Genomic DNA, 18,085 nt, shown 5'->3' with positions numbered 1-18,085 from the left:
AAAAAGACCATTATTGTAGAAAATTGATGTCATTTAGCTTGTGAGAGATTCAGTTGTTTCTGTCATAGCTGAAACAGTATGAGCAGCCTGTCCTGCTGTTCTCATGATTGAAGCAAGAAAACAGTAATAAATCCAAGCTCATTAGGCTCATGATTCTCTTTTCACTTTCAGAGAAAGCAAAATAAGTTTAAACACTTTCAAAACAGCAAGTTTCCAAAATTGGAGCAGGGCCACATGCAAAGTGATAGACTCACTGCTTTGAAGGCTAGAATACAGAAAACATCAGTATGCTACCAAGTCCTTTTCTTCCGTCCTTTGATTTAAAGTAAATACTGAAATACCACCTTCAACAGAAAAATACATCATTAAAACTACCTGCACAACTGGTACCCTAAATCAATGGCTATTAAATTTAGGGTCATGATCAATTTCTGTTCCCACACTCATTATGACTGCATATGTTTTTTCTGTAGGATTGAGAGAGAGCTCTCAGGGGGCAGTTCCATATCTGGGCACCAAAATTTAGGCACCTAGATGTAAGGGACCGAGGGCTAATTCTATAGCAGAATCACGAACCCGAGATTTTGTTATAGAACACAAGCTTAAATCGGCATCAGTTTAAACACACCCACCTACGCCATATCAACAACAGTGTAAATGAGCATGCCTAAATGTAGGAATTTATCAGGTAAATGTCAGTATTCTGTAAGTTAAGCCCTGTCCAAGCTACTCCTCTTGACATTTAGGTGCTAAGCAAGTTACACACACCTTTTATAGAATAGCACCAAGTGCTCAAGTAGCAGTTGTATGTGTAAGTGTACACTTATCCACCTAAAGGGAGCAGTTACTAACGCAGGCTATTGTTAAGCCACGTTATTTTACTGCTAACACCCTAGTTATTAGTAACTAGGTCTCATTGCATAAAATGGGGCTTGTGCTAAAATAGCACAAGTTAGTGGTAAAATAACATATGCTAACCAGGGGCAGTCCTATAATGAGACCAACTGAGGTGGTGGCCTCAGGCAGCACTCTTAAGAAAATGGCATCTTGCCGTTTGTCAGCTATCTGTGCCACTCACCCCAGACATTATCTCCTCCCTTCCTTCCTCAACCCAACCCAAACCCCCTCCCCCGGGTGGCATCTCCTCCCTTCCTTAACCATACCCCCCCCCCGCCAAGTCTACCTTCAATTTGTTCTAAAAGTTGCTAGGCAGTTGCAGAGATTCACACATGCTGCCACGCCGCCAGCCCTGGAGGCATCTCTCTACTGCAGCCTGCCCCAGTGGAAATAAGAAATTATGTCACAGAGGGCAGGACACAATAGAAAGATGATGCTGGAGCTGGAGGCAGGGCAGCATGTGTGAATCGCTACCTCTGCCTTGTAACTTTTAGAGTAAATTGAAGGTATACTCGGTGGGGGGGGGGGGGGGGGTTAAGGAAGAGTGGTGATGCTACTCGGCGGAGTTAAGAAGAGAGGAATGCCGCCTGGGGGCATGGAAGGAGAGATGCAGGGGGGAGGGTTGAGGAAGGAAGGGAGGAGATGCCGCAGGGGAGATGGGATGGGAGGAGAAACATGGGGGGGGGGGGGGCAGATTGCAGCCTGGTGGATGGGGTGAGTGTGATTTACAGGAGGCAGATGTTGGGCTGAGGGGATGCTAGAAAGAAAGGAACAGATACAGGAAGGGGTGGGAGAGAGAGAGGGAAAGATGAACTTGAAGGAGGACATGGGGAAAGGAGAGAGATGGACTCAGGGGAGGGAGGGATGTCAGACTTGAGGATGGAGTAATGAGGACGTTATAATGCCTTTGTATCGCTCCATGCTGCAACTGCACCTCGAATACTGTGTGCAATTCTGGTCACCGCATCTCAAAAAAGATACAGTGGAATTAGAAAAGGTACAGAGAAAGGCGACGAAAATGATAAAGGGGATGGGACAACTTCCCTATGAGGAAAGGCTAAAGCAGCTAGGGCTCTTCAGCTTGGAGAAAAGACAGCTGAGGGGAGATATGATAGAAGTTTATGAAATAATGAGTGGACTGGAATGAGTAGATATGAATCACTTCTTTACTCTTTCCAAAAATACTCAGACTAGGGGGCACACAATAAAGGTATAAAGTTGTAAATTTAAAATGAATTGTAGAAATTATTTCTTCACTCGACATGTAATTAGACATTGCAATGTGGTAAAAGCACTTAGCTTAACGGGGTTTAACAAAGGTTTGGATAGCTTCCTAAAAGAAAAGTCCATAAGCAATTATTAAGATGGACTTGGGGAAAATCCACTGCTTATTTCTAGGATACTGCCAAAACTCTTAGGGCAAACTCTGCTCGCTTCTCAGATAGTCAAAACACTGTAAAATGGCAGAGGTTATTTAGCGGGAAAGCTAAATAGATTAATTGACTATGTGAGGTAGAGTCTCATATGGCTAACATGGCTATTTTCATTTCACTCTCCGATGAATCTTTGCTCGTGTATGTGTTTCAATCATTGACTCTTCCCCCACCTACCTATATCGTGTCTCTTTCAAATTTCTCAATGACATGCATATAGTTATAACTTTATAATAACTTAATGATTCCACAGCACTTATCTATTCATAATGGTGTGCTCAGAAGCCCCGACAGGTGCCTGTTTCGCAAACTACATGAGAAGGAACACACAGACACAATAGACAATTTGGTGGTACTTCCCCTTGACGAAGCGTAGTTTGCGAAACAGGCACCTGTTGGGGCTTCTGAGCACACCATTATGAATAGATAAGTGCTGTGGAATCATTAAGGTATTATAAAGTTATAACTATATGCATGCCATTGAGAAATTTGAAAGAGACACGATATAGGTAGGTGGGAGAAGACTGAAACACATACACGAGCAAAGATTCACCGGACAGTGAAATGAAAATAGTCATGTTAGCCATATGAGACTCTACCTCACATAGTCAATTAATCTATTTAGTTTTCCCGCTAAATATCCTCTGCCATTTTACAGTGTTTTGACTATTTCTAGGATAAGTAGCATAAAATATTTTGCACTGTTTTGGGATCTTTCCAGGTGCTTGTAACCTGGATTGGCCACTTGATGGACCTTTGGTCTGTCCAGTACGGCAACACTCATGTACTTATGTACTTATTTCCAACTCTCCTGCCCCAGCGTGCATGCTCGGTTTTAGTGAAGCTAATTTCATTAAAACCGAGCATGCCCATGAGGGAGGGGAGCAAGGCAGGCAGCGCAACAGCAAATATCGCCACTGGAAAGATTCTGCTGGTGGGGCTTAGGGATCCCTGACAGCCAAACCAGCAGACTTTGAGGGGCCTGAACCCAAATTGGGGGACCCAGGCCTCCAAGGACCCACGGGCCTACGCCACTGAGGCAAGGTAAAGGGGGCTGGGGGCTAACAAGGGGGCAGGTAGGAGATGTCTGGTAGTGGAGGGAGTTTGTTTTTCTATCACTGATTTGACACCAGATTTTGTTTGTTGAGTTGTAAAGTATTAACATTCTATTTCTGCTCTGTACAACTTGTTGAGAGAGTTTTATTGATTGATCTGGGAATGCTTTGTGAATAAATAATTATAGTCTATATTCTCTGTGAGTACTTGTGCTCCTCAGCCCAGGCCTTAGAGTTGTGCAGCTAAGTCCTGGCAGCTGCCAGTACCAGAGGGCTCCACCCTGGAGGAATGAAAGAGACACTTTTTTTGTGCGTGTGTGGCTTGACTCCATTAAGCTGCTCCACTTTGGTTTTAAGTGCATATAATATATGTATATATGGTTTATGTATTATCATGATTTTGTAATAAACTTACTTGCTTGGCTTTTAAAAGTTTGTAATTTTCTATCACTCCCAACCACCTTAGGTTCCTTGCCTTTAGCTCTGAGGTAGGAGTTGTAAGGGGGGGGGGGGAGCAGAATGCCGGGGGCACCAACTCATCCCTTGCCTCAGGCAGGGCCAACCCTGGTGCTAACAGTAGCACATGTTAGTGTATTCTATTAATATATGTGCAGAATTGGTACATAAATATAGGCACTATGTTATAGAATGAGGGGATCTACAACATTCTCCTGCCAATTAATAGTTGTGCACAACTCTCAGGAAGCCTTAGCTGAAGAGCAGCCATACTTCCGAACTGCACTCATGAGGATGGGAGAGGCGCAGGACTATAGGTAGCATGTGGCTCAAAATGACTAAACCACCTAGTACTGGTTGTGGGCACAATGAAGGATGAAAGGGGAGCGAGAAAGCGAGAAATGTGGGAGCAGATGAGAGGTGTGTGAGAGTGAGCAATTAGAGCCAGAGAGTGAGCAATGGAGGCCAGGAAGGGGAAGAGAGTGAGAATAGGGATTATTGGACAAGTATAAGCCACGGAGGCTGGAAAATGATGAAAGATGGAAGCTGAAGGTTAAGAATGTAAAAAAGGGGAAGTGGGGAGAGAATGACACCGTGAACAAGAGAAAAACAGAGAGGCAGCAAATAGGCCTGATGGAGGAAGCACTTCTTTTGATCAGTTTGGAAGGAGATCAAGATCAAGAACATGCAGACCTACCTGTCATATCCAAAATAAATGGACCATTTTCAGGCAGCTATGTGCCCAAATAACCAGTTAGTTACACTGGTAAGTACATTTTGTAATTTGCCCCTCCAATCCACATTACCTGACTTTTATTGTAAGACCTTAATTTTATGAGATGCTTTTCACTGATAATACAGAGGAATCTTGGTTAGAATTATCATTTTGAGATTTTGTTAACTACATTATGGTTTAATTTGCTGGCTCATTCAGTTAAATTGTTTTTGTTTTATGGTGCCATTCTTGGCTTAGGTCTTCTGCTCCCCAAGTTGGCTAGGGCTGGGGAAGCAGCATTCACAGCCCCCTTGGGAAAGAGAATCCCAGGCACTGTGCAACAAACACCTAATGGCCAGATCTAAGGCCCAGGAACTCTGATGCACTGCCCCAGATTGGGCTATGTGAGGTGAGAGGATATATAAAATAAAAGAATAAACTCCAGGCAGCTATAAATGCTAGCCTGGGTTCTGACTGAACTGGAAGCTTAAAGGAGCAGAGAGAAATGATCAGGTTCAACAATGACAACAACAGAAGAACACAGGTCTTCAGAAAGAAAGAATAACTTCTTGCCAAGGAAAGTGCATCATTGCCTGCAGATATATTGCACTTGGATTTGATGTCATCACAGTAAAATATAAAACTGTCTGTATTTAAAGTTGGATGAGAGTCCTGGGAAGCATCTTATGATGTTGGCTTAGAAGGAACTATTCTTCCCTCTAAGCAGCTACTGACAATTCCTTAACATGAAATTAAGGGATAGTCTACTCAAAACTGATGCAATCCTCAAGGCAATACAGGCAACTGGTTATAGTGGTACAATTAAAAGGATGGCACAAACCCCTGTTAATGTTTATGTATATTCAGCACTTGTTATACCGCCTTTCCAGCGGAAACAATCAAAGCAGCTTACATACTAGGATAGAACAAAAGGAATGACAAATCTCTGATAGAAAAGAGAAGAAAAAAGATCCAGTCATCAGGACTTTGCACCTTCAGAGACAATCCTATGAAACTACCTAACCCAGAAAGCCCTCAGTAAAAAGATGAGTTTTCATCCCCACTTTAAATTTAGAGCACAAGAGTTCAGCTTTGAGGTGCAGTAGGAGATAACGCTACAGAAGTCAGGTAAAAGAATGCACTATGACCAAGTCGATACAAATTGAGCTCAATAAATAGAAGGAATGGTTAAGCATTGTTCAGAACTTGAACTTAGGATCCGAGTAGGGACATAAGGAGAAATCAAAGAGGAAAGATAGGAGGGCTGAACAGTATGGCGTGGTGTTAGGGTCAGATTTTGTATTGAATCAGGTGGGTAATAGGGTAACACCATTCTTTCCTGCTCTTTCTGTTTGCAACCACTCCTTCACTCCCCCTGTCCTGGTGGATGCAACTTCCAACAGCTGAAAGAAGTGAAGAGGAGAGCAGAAAGAATTAGCCATCGGTGAGCCTGATGGAATGTCTCAGTCAAACAGGCAGATGGGGGGAATTTAGTAAAGGTCATCCAAAGTTAAGGGCAGGAATGATGCACACTAGGCATGAATTCTATAACGGCAATTCCACATGGAATTGGCTTTATAGAATACTAGCTTAGGGCTCAATTTCATGCCTAACTTTGAGCCAAAAGCTGGCGTAAATGCTTGTACTCAACTATTGTCAGGCACACAAACTCAAGTATTCTACAACCGTGCACCTAAATCCTGGGAACGCCCCTCCCCTGGCCACACCTCCTTTGGAGTTGCATGTAAGATAAGTTATGTGTGCAGGTTATATCCACATTTAACTACTAATAACTGCCAATTAGAGCTTATTAATGGAAATTAATTATTGCCTAATTAGCTAATTAGTTTATGTGTGGATCTGTGATCCACGACCAAAACTGAACACGAAACTTTGAGAAACCTACACAGAATCCAGCGGTAAGTGTCCCTATTCATTTTATCTTAATGCTTCTCTTCCTCTTTCATTCTCTACCCCACCATTACAAACCCCTTCTGCAGCCTCCAATGAGCCTGACAGCTTCTTTTCACTTCTACCCATTTGGGTGCCATATAGAACTTATAAAGGGCTCTCCCCTGATGTTCTGATGGAACTGGAGGAGGAAGGAAAAATATCTATGGTGATAGGAGAAAATGCTGTAATCCAGGGTTGTCTAACCTTGTTCCTTGAGGGCCGCAATCCAGTTAGTCATTGGGGAAAACCTGAAAACCTATGCACGAGATCTATATGCATACACTGCCTCCATTGTACGCAAATAGATCTCATGCATATTCACTGGGGAAATCCTGAAAATCTAACCTGGCGAGGGCCATGGTTGGACATCCCTGCTCTAATCCCAAGTTCATGATCATGCATAAGAGAAACAAATCAATGTGCTAGTTAACCTACATATATTTATTTATTGTTACATGTATATCCCACATTTTCCCAATGTAACTTACATATTACCGGAGAGGTGTTACGGACTCCGGTGTAAACAAATACAAAGTGATGTTGTGGTAAGATAAAGTTCATTTGGAACAGCCACACTAAGGAATCGTACAGCGGAAGAGTTGTGTAATGTCCATTACGTTCTTTAGTTTTGTTGTGTTGCAGAGATCAGGCATTTGTTGGATCGGTAGGGTATGCCTTTTTAAACAGGTTAGTTTTTAGTTTTTTCTGGAAGTTTAGGTGGTCGTTCGTAGTTTTCAAGGCTTTTGGTAATGCGTTCCACAGTTGTGTGCTTATGTAGGAAAAACTGGACGCGTAAGTTGGTATGTATTTGAGTCCTTTTGCTTAAGGGATAGAATTTAACCTACTATCATGGCTAGATAGTAATAATAAAAGATGAAATATCTTGCCTATGTTTCTCTTGTATTATTTAATTAAACAGAAAATAATATCAACTTCCACATTAAATCCCTAGACTGAGTGACAAAGAAATGCTGTATCATCTTGCATTTATTTTAATAATTTCTTTCTATTCTATTTCTTCAGTATAAGGTCTGCTCTGAAGATATAAACTATCATATTACAGATGTTTTTATGCTGATGGAACAAAAATGTAAATAAAAAGATGGACGTAATCATGCAGAACTAAGATATCTCTCAATGCACAAGCTTTCTTTCCATATGAGTATTTATATGAATCTTTTATGTGTATTTGACACCATACTTGATAGCAGATTTGGTAAGGTATGCATGGCTCACTGCCACTCGCTAACAAAGCCAAGTGGAAAATTCAAGGCAGTGAGTTGAATGCTCTTTACACAGTTTTAAATGATGTATAAAAGAGAAAATGAGATTTTTTTTATTTTAAATAGCAAGAACTGGTCGGTTGTAACTGGTTGCTTTCAATAAAACTACAGAATGGGATACAAGAAAAAGGGAATAGTGAAGAGAACATTGAAATCCTTTCAACATTTGGCTGTGAAGCAAAAGGGATAACAAAGCAGAATTGCTTAAAGATGTGAACTTCATATACGTTAGCATGCATTTCTTCAGTTCTCATTAAACATTGCTTTTCTTACTTTATCAAGTGGCCCTTTTACTAAGCCATGGTAAACAATAATGCATGTCTACCGTACGTTAAAAACCACTATCATGGGGCACGTTCAGGTATCGCACGGTAGCTTTGGGATCAGCACACACTTCTCACTCACTACAAAATAGATTTTTTTTTTTTTAATCACTGGGGGCGCATCTGGGGGTGGAGAGTAAGCTTGTAATGCACTAGTTGGTTGGCATTGTTACATCACCACGCGCTAACTGATTAGCACAGGATTAGCGCTTGAGAACTTACTGCCTAGAAAATAGTGTGTAAGCACTTAATGACACCTAATGGGGAAATAGTGAATGGTCATTAATGGGAATAATGGAAAATGAGGCCATTTTACCACCACGCTAAAAGTTGCCTCAGCAAGCGGGTAAGACAAACACTGGGGATTGTGCTGGCCATTTTGCAAGCATTAGTCTTTGTTCTCTCAGCTGAACAAAATGGAGAAGAAACTCCTATACAAGTACACCCATATAGCTCCATACATTTCATACATAAAGCAGAAAAGCACGGGCAGAATACATTGCCTATCACTAGGAAACTGCCAGTCAAATAACCAGTATTATTTGCTAGAAGAGTGTCTATAACAAATGATAGAACTTGATAGATCAAACATTTCATGTTAAAGTACATATGCGAGCCATTCCCTTTCAAGACTAAAATGGTCGATATTCAGTCTGGGCAGTCAGCGTTTTTTCAAAGGCTGACAGTCGTGAGCAGAATTAGCCCCAGATATTCAATGTCAGGCACTGAATATCCAGGACTAACTGAAACAGCACTGGCCACTGGGGCTTATGCGGATCCTGGTAGGCCCATATAACATAGTTACGTGGGCCCCAGGTTAATATCAGCCAGGATTTGCATAACTGCAAAGAGCTGTCTCAATCCTTCCGATCCTGCTCCCCCCTCCCTCCATCCCGATCCCCCTCACTCCTCCCCCCACGCCCAAAGCAACTGATAGTCCCAGTCTATTTAGAGCAGGTTTATCCCAACTTTTTTCTATTTTGTAACATTCAGAGGGCCAAAACAGATACAGGCTTATTTTCGAAAGAGGAAGACAGCCATATTTCGACCCAAATCGGGAGATGGGCACCTTTCTCTCATGGGCGCCCAAATCGGTATAATCGAAAGCCGATTTTGGGCGCCTCCAACTGCAGTCTGTCTCGGGAACGAACAAAGTTGATGGTGACGTGTCGGAGGCGTGGTGAAGGTGGGACTGGGGCGTGTTTATCGGCCGAGGAGAGATGGACGCGCTCGGTCGATAATGGAAAAAAGAAGGGCGGCACCTTTTTTTTCACGAACAAGTCCCCCAAAAGTGCCCCAACTGCCCAGATACCCACCGGAGGGAATCAGGGATGACCTCCCCTGACTCCCCCAGTAGTCACTAACCCCCTCCCACCCAAAAAAAAGAACTTTAAAAACTTTTTTTCCAGCCTGTATGCCAGCCTCAAATGTCATACCCAGCTCCATCACAGCAGTATGCAGGTCCCTGGAGCAGTTGTTAGTGGGTGCAGTGGACTTCAGGCAGGTGGACCCAGGCCCATCCCCCCACCCACCTGTTACACTTGTGCTGGTAAATGGGAGGAGCGCTCCAAACCGCCCCCAAAACACACTGTACTCACATGTAGGTGCCCCCCCTTCAGCCATAAGTGCTATGGTAATGGTGTAGAGGTGTGGGAAGTGGGTTTTGGGGGCGATTTGGGGGGCTCAGCACCCAAGGGAAGGGAGCTATGGACTTGGGAGGTTATTTTAATTTTTTTTTTTTTTTACTTGTTACAAGTGCCCCCCTAGGGTGCCCGGTTGGTGTCCTGGCATGTGAGGGGGACCAGTGCACTACGAACCCCGGCCCCTCCCATGACCAAATGCCTTGGATTTGTTCATTTTTGAGCTGGGCGCCTTTGGTTTCCATTATCGCTGAAAAACAATACCGCCCAGCTCAAATCCGCACAAATCCGATGCATTTGCCCGGCACAAACCGTATTATCGAAAAAAAAGATGGACGCCCATCTTTTTCGAAAATATGGTCTGTCACGGCCCTTCACGTGCCCGTTCTCGGAGATAGACGTCCATGGAGACAGGCGTTCTTGTTCGATTATGCCCCTCTTAGTCTATCAGAAACAGTACCCAGCAGGTGTACCCATAGCAGAAAAGCATCAACAAACACTGATTTCTGTATTTAAAAAAAAAAAAAAAGAGAGAGAATTAGCTGGAATATAAACACTTAAATTTACAAAATTGTAACAAAGTGCAGAGACAAAGAAAATACAGTAACGTCATCAAGTTATTAGCGATGCATAGTGCTAGGGAATAAAGAATACCTTTGTAACACTGAGAGGGCAACCAGTATGCAATGTCTAGGACTTCATTTTATCTGCATTCAGAACTCTCTTGTGTTTGTGTTACAGGATGTGACAAGATTTTCAATTTTTTTCCCCAACACAAGAGAGCTGTTTCCTGGGAGATATACTGGCCTCGTTTTATTTTGGTTTATTTTCCTTGACATTCCTCCCCTATCTTCAAGCTGCCTGTTACTTCTCCCATGAAGCAACAGCCTGTCCAAAAAGTTTAAAATGTTCCAAGTCAGTGACTTGACAGAAAATCACTACTTTATAGAAGTTATGCATCAGAAGTGACAAATATAACTGAAAGTAAGACAACCAATACCTGTCTGTTATACGGGACAATTTATCTTGATATTATTGCAAGTGCAAAAGCAACTACCACAGTTTTTATCAAGCACTTCAGAGAATTAACTTTTCAACCTACAAATAATGACTAAATATCATGTTGTCACAATTAACCCTTCCAACAGCTGAGCCATGTTTACTTAATACCTTTCCACTATTTGTCAACTGTACTAAAATAAATCACTTTTTATCTTGTCTGTAGTAAAAACAAATATTGAAATCTGTGTTTTTTTCTTGAATATTAGAAAACGACTTAACTTTGTTAAATAATTATCCTTTATAAGCTCACATCAGCTACTAATCCTGAGTAATTCTGCACATTAAAAATAAATCTTATGCACAACCCCCCCCCCCCCCCCCCCTCATTCTATAACTTGGTATGTAGTATATAGAATAGCACCAATCATATGGGTCAGAGACATCAAGTGTGCACATAGTATAGAAAAGTAAATAGTACATGGGTCAGAGGTGTCAATAATTGTTTATTCACATATTTTAAACTGCTTTATATGACAGGCATACCAAAGCTGTGTACAGGCTAAAATTATAGTAAGAAAAGAACTCCAACAATAGATATTCAATCCAAACAGACCCATTCAGAGTACCTTAAACATACATAAATGTCCAAGATGGCCGCAGTCCATTGAGGCGCTGTAAGTCGCGCTTTACCTCTGTTCTCAAAATGCCTAAACGACGAGGGCGAGTAGCAGCTAGAGCCCCGCTAGCTACCCCCTCCTTACCTGGTCCTCTTGACCGTTTTGTTCGACCTCAGAGTGTTGCATTTGAAAGCGGGACGCCGCCAGTTGGGATGTCCGGCGTACTAGGAGATTCGGTCTCCCCTGGCTTGGAAACCACTCTTAGCCCCGCTATGCGGACTCCGCCTCCCCAACCGGTTGGAGCAAGCTCCTTTCTTGTTGGCTCGATCGGGTCTCCCAACGAAGATGTGAGGGACCCGGAAGGAAATCGAGTGGAGGGCTCGCTTTCATCTCAAGCAGGAGAAACGCTGCCTTCGTGGGATCCGGGGAGAGGTATCGAGGAACAGAGAGAGATCCATGCGTTGGTTCCTGAAAGGTTTGAAATGCCTAAAGAATTAATTACTAAACCACAAGAGGTTACTTTGGATAAATTATGGGATTTGGTTTCTGCCTTGGGACAAACTTTTTTGAAACAGACAAATGAGATTGTTCCAAAAGTTAATTTATTAGAGAAAGATTTGAGACAACTGGAGGGAAAAACTAAAGAAATAGTCAATAAAGCTGGAATGGCTGAGCAAAGAATTGAAAAATTGGAAACATTACAACCTCTGATGATAAATGACTTGGCTAATTTTCGGAAAAAAATGGAAACATTTGATAACTATACCAAAAGTCACAATTTAAGATTTGTAAATTTTCCCAGGATCCAGACAACACCTCCTTCTGATATGTTAAAGAGATATTTCCGAGATGTTTTGAATGTAACAGATCAGAATTTGCCACCATTTACCTCTGTTTATTATGTCCCAGGAAAAGAACTGAATCAAATTTCTGAAACACCATTAGATGTATCTTTATTGCTTGAGACTTCTGATTCTGAGCTGGCAACGCCCGCAACTTTGGTTGCTACCGTTGCTTTGCTGCCGGACAAGGATTGGATCTTCCGTCTCTTTTTTCGTAATAGAGAAAAACCCTTTTTGGGTTATAAGATATTATTATTTCCTGATGTCTCTAAGGAGACAAGAAAACGGAGGAAACAATTTTTGCTCCTGAAGTCTGGAATAATGCAGCTGGGGGGTACCTTCTTTTTAAGATACCCCTGCAAGTGTATAGTAAAACTTGATGGAAAGAAATATGTGTTCACAGAGCCTATGCATGCATCTGCTCTTATAACTTCGAGAAAAAAGGATAACGCTTAATATATAAGTAATACACCTCAATGGCACTAGCTTAATCCTGTTAATTTTTATAATTTAATTAGATTCTCCTTGTATTCCTGAATCTTGGATTTTCAGTTTATGGACTTGAGTAGTAATTATATCCTTTAGATTGTTTAATCTTTAATGTTAAGTTATATGAAAAAATTTTTTTTATGTTCTTTTCCGAACAAGATGTTTTCTTGTGTTTTTGATGAAAATGAATAAATAATAAATAAAAAAAAAAAAACATACATAAATGTCAATACTTTAAACTTAATTCTATATTCAAATGAGAGCCAATAATATTGCTTCAAAAGAGGAGTCACATGTATTTTGTTTTGAAAATGAGCCCCATGGTCATATATGTTTGAGCATAACATAGAAGATGGATAGCGGTATTCAGTAGCATGTAAATTTTTTATATAATATTGCAGTAATCGAGTCTTGGAATCAGGAGAGCATGAAAAAACAATGGAACAAGACAAAGTCAAAATAAAATATGCACTGATCAAAGTTGACTTAAGACAAAGAATCCCATCTTCATAACAGATGAGATCAGACCTGAAGAACAAACAATAATTAATAAGCCACAAGAACTTCCAAGTAATTAAATGTCTCAACTGGTTTAATAGAAGTTCCAAGTAACACAATATCAGAGGTAGAACGAAAAGCATGTTCAGTGGTCCAGCAGGCTACCATTTTATCTGGATTTAGTACCAGAAGATGGCAATGGAGCCACTGAGTGACAGAATCGAAGCAGGTTTGCAAGGGAGAAATATCAAGATCCTTGAGACAGTAAAGAAAAGCAGCAGAATGACGCTAGCATAGGGATAAGCAGAGATCATGAAAATTTTAAATAAGCATAGCTAATGGACTCAGAGACAGATGAGCCCTGACGTACCCCTTCTTGGAGAGGTTGAGGGTGAAAAGTGAACGTTAAAAATCACTTTAAATGTGTGCTCTATGAGAAAAAATGAAAGACATTTAAGGACAGTATCAGTTAAACCTAATAGTCAGGCTAAAAAGATAGAATGATTTATATCCATCTTTATTCAAAATTTTATATACTTTTCCCCATTTTCAGATCTAAGCGGTTTACCAAATTCAAATATTCCATTAAAACAAAACTAAAATTAAAAAAGAAATCCATTATTATAGGAAAGACTTAACTAATGCATGAAAGAATCAAACATTCAATCATACACAATATTACTTCTAACATAAAATATTATTATCAGTGCAAACCAGACCTCCCACCTCCTGGGACTACAAACCAAAGGCCAACTTTAAAAAGTGTATCTTTAATAAGACCTTAAATTTTTTATAAATAGGTTCTGCCCGGATCTCCTTAGGCAGCGCCAGCACCTGCCAGAAGAAAAGCCCTCTTCATTGAGACCAAATGATCAAATGTGGCTGAGAGATCTAAAGAGACAGCCAATGCAATATTTCCACTATCCATGCATGAATGCATTTCATTTACAAATGAAACTAGAACTGTCTCCATACAGTCTGATCGAAAAACCGATTGCCGGGGTAGAGAGTCAGTATCTTTTCCATACAAGGAAACAATTGAGTATATACCACTTTTTCAGTAATTATTGAAAGAAAAAAAAGTTGGAAATTGGTTGGTTGTTTCCCACTTACGACGACTTAAGATATATTTTACTTTGTATGTAATTTTGTTCCCTGCTTAGAATGACTCAGATACAGCAGGTTAGACATAAAATTTTATTATAACATGTTATTATTATTATTATTATTGATGACAACAACTGCTATTGAATTGAGGGAGGACATTTTTAAGGAGGGTGTTTTTAATGATAGGAAGTGCAGCTGCCATATTCCATGACCGCTGTGATTCACCAGAAGAAGCACAATAGAGATTTAGATATAATAGGTATTTCTGAAACCTGGTGAAAGGAAGATTACTAATGGGACATTATCAGACCAGGGAATAAATTATATTGAAGTGATAAGGTGGGCTGAATTGGTGAAGGGATAGCATTATATGATAAAGAGGGCCTTCAATCGAATAGACTAAAAATTCTGCAGGACACAAAATACATTGCAGAATCCCTATGGATAGAAATTCCATGTGTAGAGGGGAAAAAGATAGTGATAGGAGTGTACTACCCATCTACCTGGCCAGGATGAACAGACAGATGCAAAAAATTATCAGATAATAGGGAGGCTAACAAACTGGGGAACACAATAATAATGGGTGATTTCAATTACCCTAATATATATTAAGGACTAGTAGAATATATATCCAAAATCAATCAAACCTTTCTACTACTTAGGACCCGGTATTGCAGGTGTGAATTCACGTATATTTATGAAAAATGCGTGGAGAAAAAAAGACTTCAGAAACTCTCTTTACAGCAATACTCTTCAAAGTTAAGAGAACTCCTTTCTTCAATCACTAGTCTTCACAAAAAAAAACTCCACTCTTCTATTCATAAAATACTTGTGCATACACCTTAAACAATACACAAAGGTAGAGGCTCTTTATCACGCCACAATAACGGTGAATCAATTCAAAAATATAACTTAGCTTGCATCTTCTGAATATCCATTCTTTTCCATGATGTCCAATTACCCCAATATTGACTGTGCAAGCTAGGGAGGTTAAATTCCTTGATGAAATCAAGGACTGCTTTATGGAGCAACTGGTTCAGGAACCAACACGAGGGGGAAAAATTCTAGACCTAGTCCTTAGAAGAGCGCATAATCTGGTGCAGGAGGTAATAGTGATGAGGCCACTTGATAACAGTGATCATAACATGATACAATTTGATCTATCTATGGAGTAAGTACACGCAGGAAATCAAATACGTTAGCATTTAACTTTCAAAAGGAGACTATGATAAAATGAGAAGATCTGTGAAAAAAAAAAAAATTAGAGAAGTAGCTGTGAATGTCAAAAATTTACATCAGGTGTGGATGCTGTTCAAAAATACCACCCTGGAAGCCCAGACCAGATATATTCTATTATTAAAAAAGGAGGAAGGAAGGCCAAATGATAGCCAGCATGGTTAAAAAGCGAGGTAAAGGAAGCTATGAGAGCTAAAAGAAAATCCTCCAGAAAATGAAAGAAGAATCAGACTAAAAATAATAGGAAACCATAGGAGCTGGCTCTGTGGGTGCTTGAGTACCCCCAATATCAAACAAGCTCATTGACAGTCTCCAGGGAGAGGTAGTTTCTGTTGGGTTTAGTACCCCCAATAATTTTGAAAAGTTGGCTCCTATGTAGAAAACAGCAAAAACAATGGCAAGTCAAATGCAAAGCGCTGATAAGGAAGGCAAAAAGGGACTTTGAAAAGAAGATTGCGTTGGAGGCAAAAATACATTTAAAGGTATATTTAGAAGCAAGAAGCCAGTAAAAGAATTGGTTAGACTGCTAGATAGCCAAGGGGTAAAAGGGGCGCTCAGGGAAGACAAGGGCACAGAAGAGAAATTATATGAATTCTTTGCTTCGGTCTTCACAGAGGAAGATGTGGGGGAGATACCGATGCTAGAAATGGATTTCAATGCTGATGAGTTAGAGAAACAAACAAATCTCTTTAAACCGGGAAGATGTAATGGGGCAATTTAACGAACTGAAGAGTAGCAAATTGCCTGGACCAGATGGTATACATCCCAGAGTCCTGACAGAACTAAAAAATGAACTTGCTGAGCTACTGTTAGTAATATGTAATGTATCTAGAAAATCAAGCATGGTACCAGAAGATTGGAGGGTGGCCAATGTAATTCCAATATTTAACAAGGGTTGTAGAGGTGATCAGAGAAGTTATACACTGATGATCCTGGTCAATGCCAGGCAAAATGATAGAGGCTATTATAAAGAACAAAACTACAGAGCATATATCAAGGCATATATTAATGAGACAAACCCAGCATAGACTTAGTAAAGGAAATCTTGTCTCACCAATATATTATATTTCTTTGAAGTGGTGAATAAACATGTGGATAAAGGTGAGCCAGTCGATACTATGTATCTGGATTTTCAAAAGGTATTTAACAAAGTACGTCATGAACAACTCTTACAGAAATTAGAAAGTCATGGGATAGGAGGTTATGTCCTATTGTGGATTAAGAATTGGTTAAAAAATAGAAAACAGAGAGTAGGGTTAAATGGTCAGTATTTTCAATGGAAAAGGCTAGATAGTGGGGCTCCCCAGGGGTTTGTGCTGGGACCACTGCTTTATAACATATTTATAAATGAACTAGAGGAGCTGAGGTCACATGATGCACTGACAGGGAGAGGGGTGTTCTGAATTCTCTCTGGGGTCCCAAACCCGCTGACCATATTCACCGTGCATACCAGAGCATATAATCAGCCATCCCCCCCCCCCCCCCCCCCCCGAGAGCTTAGCAGAAAGCATATGGACAAATATTTAACGAACACTGATGAGATGGCAGGCAGCGCTAAAAAAAAAAAAAGCTAGTCAGGCGAAGGCCGGAGAAGATAAGATGGCGCCAGCGGACGTATCAAGCGTCATGGCCTTGGTGGAACATCAGCTTGCCCAGCTGATGATGGCAGTAACACAGGCTTTGAAGCCTCATTTAGGAAAGTTATCAGAACAACTTTCCCATTTAGAAACTCTACCTGGAGAACAGGCGAAGTGGAGCAACGTGTCTCAAAACTGGAAGATGAATCTGGCACAACCTCAAGCTAATTGGTGACATTGGAGAAACAGGTGTGTGACTAGGCAGCACACATCAAAGATCTAGAGAACAGATCTCGGAGGGGAAACCTCCGCATTGTAGGTCTACCGGAGACTCTTCCTGTATGCAACCTGGATCCACTACTTGAATGCTAGCTGACACTGGAATTTGTATAGTTAGTTAGCATTGGACTGCTTTGCCTGGAGCATGCTCAATGACTCAGTTGGCAGCAAAAAGGCCACAGGAAACCTAGAGTGGTAATAGTGAAAATACATAACTATCTTGAAAAAGTAGAAATTTTGAGTGGCTTTAAAAAAAAAAAAAAAAAAAAAAAAAGAGACGATCTGCAATATAAAGGAATGCCTATTTTGATTTTCCAGACTATTCAGAAGCACTACAAGGAGGCGCAAGTTTACCGCTATATGCGATTTAACAACTTTGAATAATTTTGTGTCATTAGCAAATTTAATTACCTCACTAGTTATTCCCATCGCTAGAGCATTTATAAATATGTTAAAAAAGCAGCAGTCCTAGTATAGACCCCTGCGGGACCCCACTATCTAACCTTCTCCATTGGGAATGCCGACCACTTAGCCCTACTCTCTGTTTTCTATCTTTTAATCAGTTTTTAATCCACAACAGAACACTACCTCCTATCCCATGACTCTCCCAATTTTCTCTGGAATCTATCATGAGGTACTTGTCAAATGCCTTTTGAAAATCCAGATACACAATATCAACCAGC

At 40.7% G+C, this 18,085-nt stretch overlaps 1 protein-coding gene across 3 annotated transcripts in view; it reads right to left on the bottom strand.

Annotated features, from left to right (window-relative positions):
• SFXN5 (sideroflexin 5) overlaps positions 1-18,085 on the bottom strand; it is a 743,850-nt gene that overhangs the window by 644,734 nt on the left and 81,031 nt on the right. The window lies entirely within an intron of this gene.

Source organism: Microcaecilia unicolor, chromosome 2 (genome assembly GCF_901765095.1).
Source record: "Microcaecilia unicolor chromosome 2, aMicUni1.1, whole genome shotgun sequence".
In the NCBI taxonomy this organism is placed as follows: Eukaryota; Metazoa; Chordata; class Amphibia; order Gymnophiona; family Siphonopidae; genus Microcaecilia; species Microcaecilia unicolor.
This window is presented reverse-complemented; position numbering and strand designations above follow the sequence as displayed.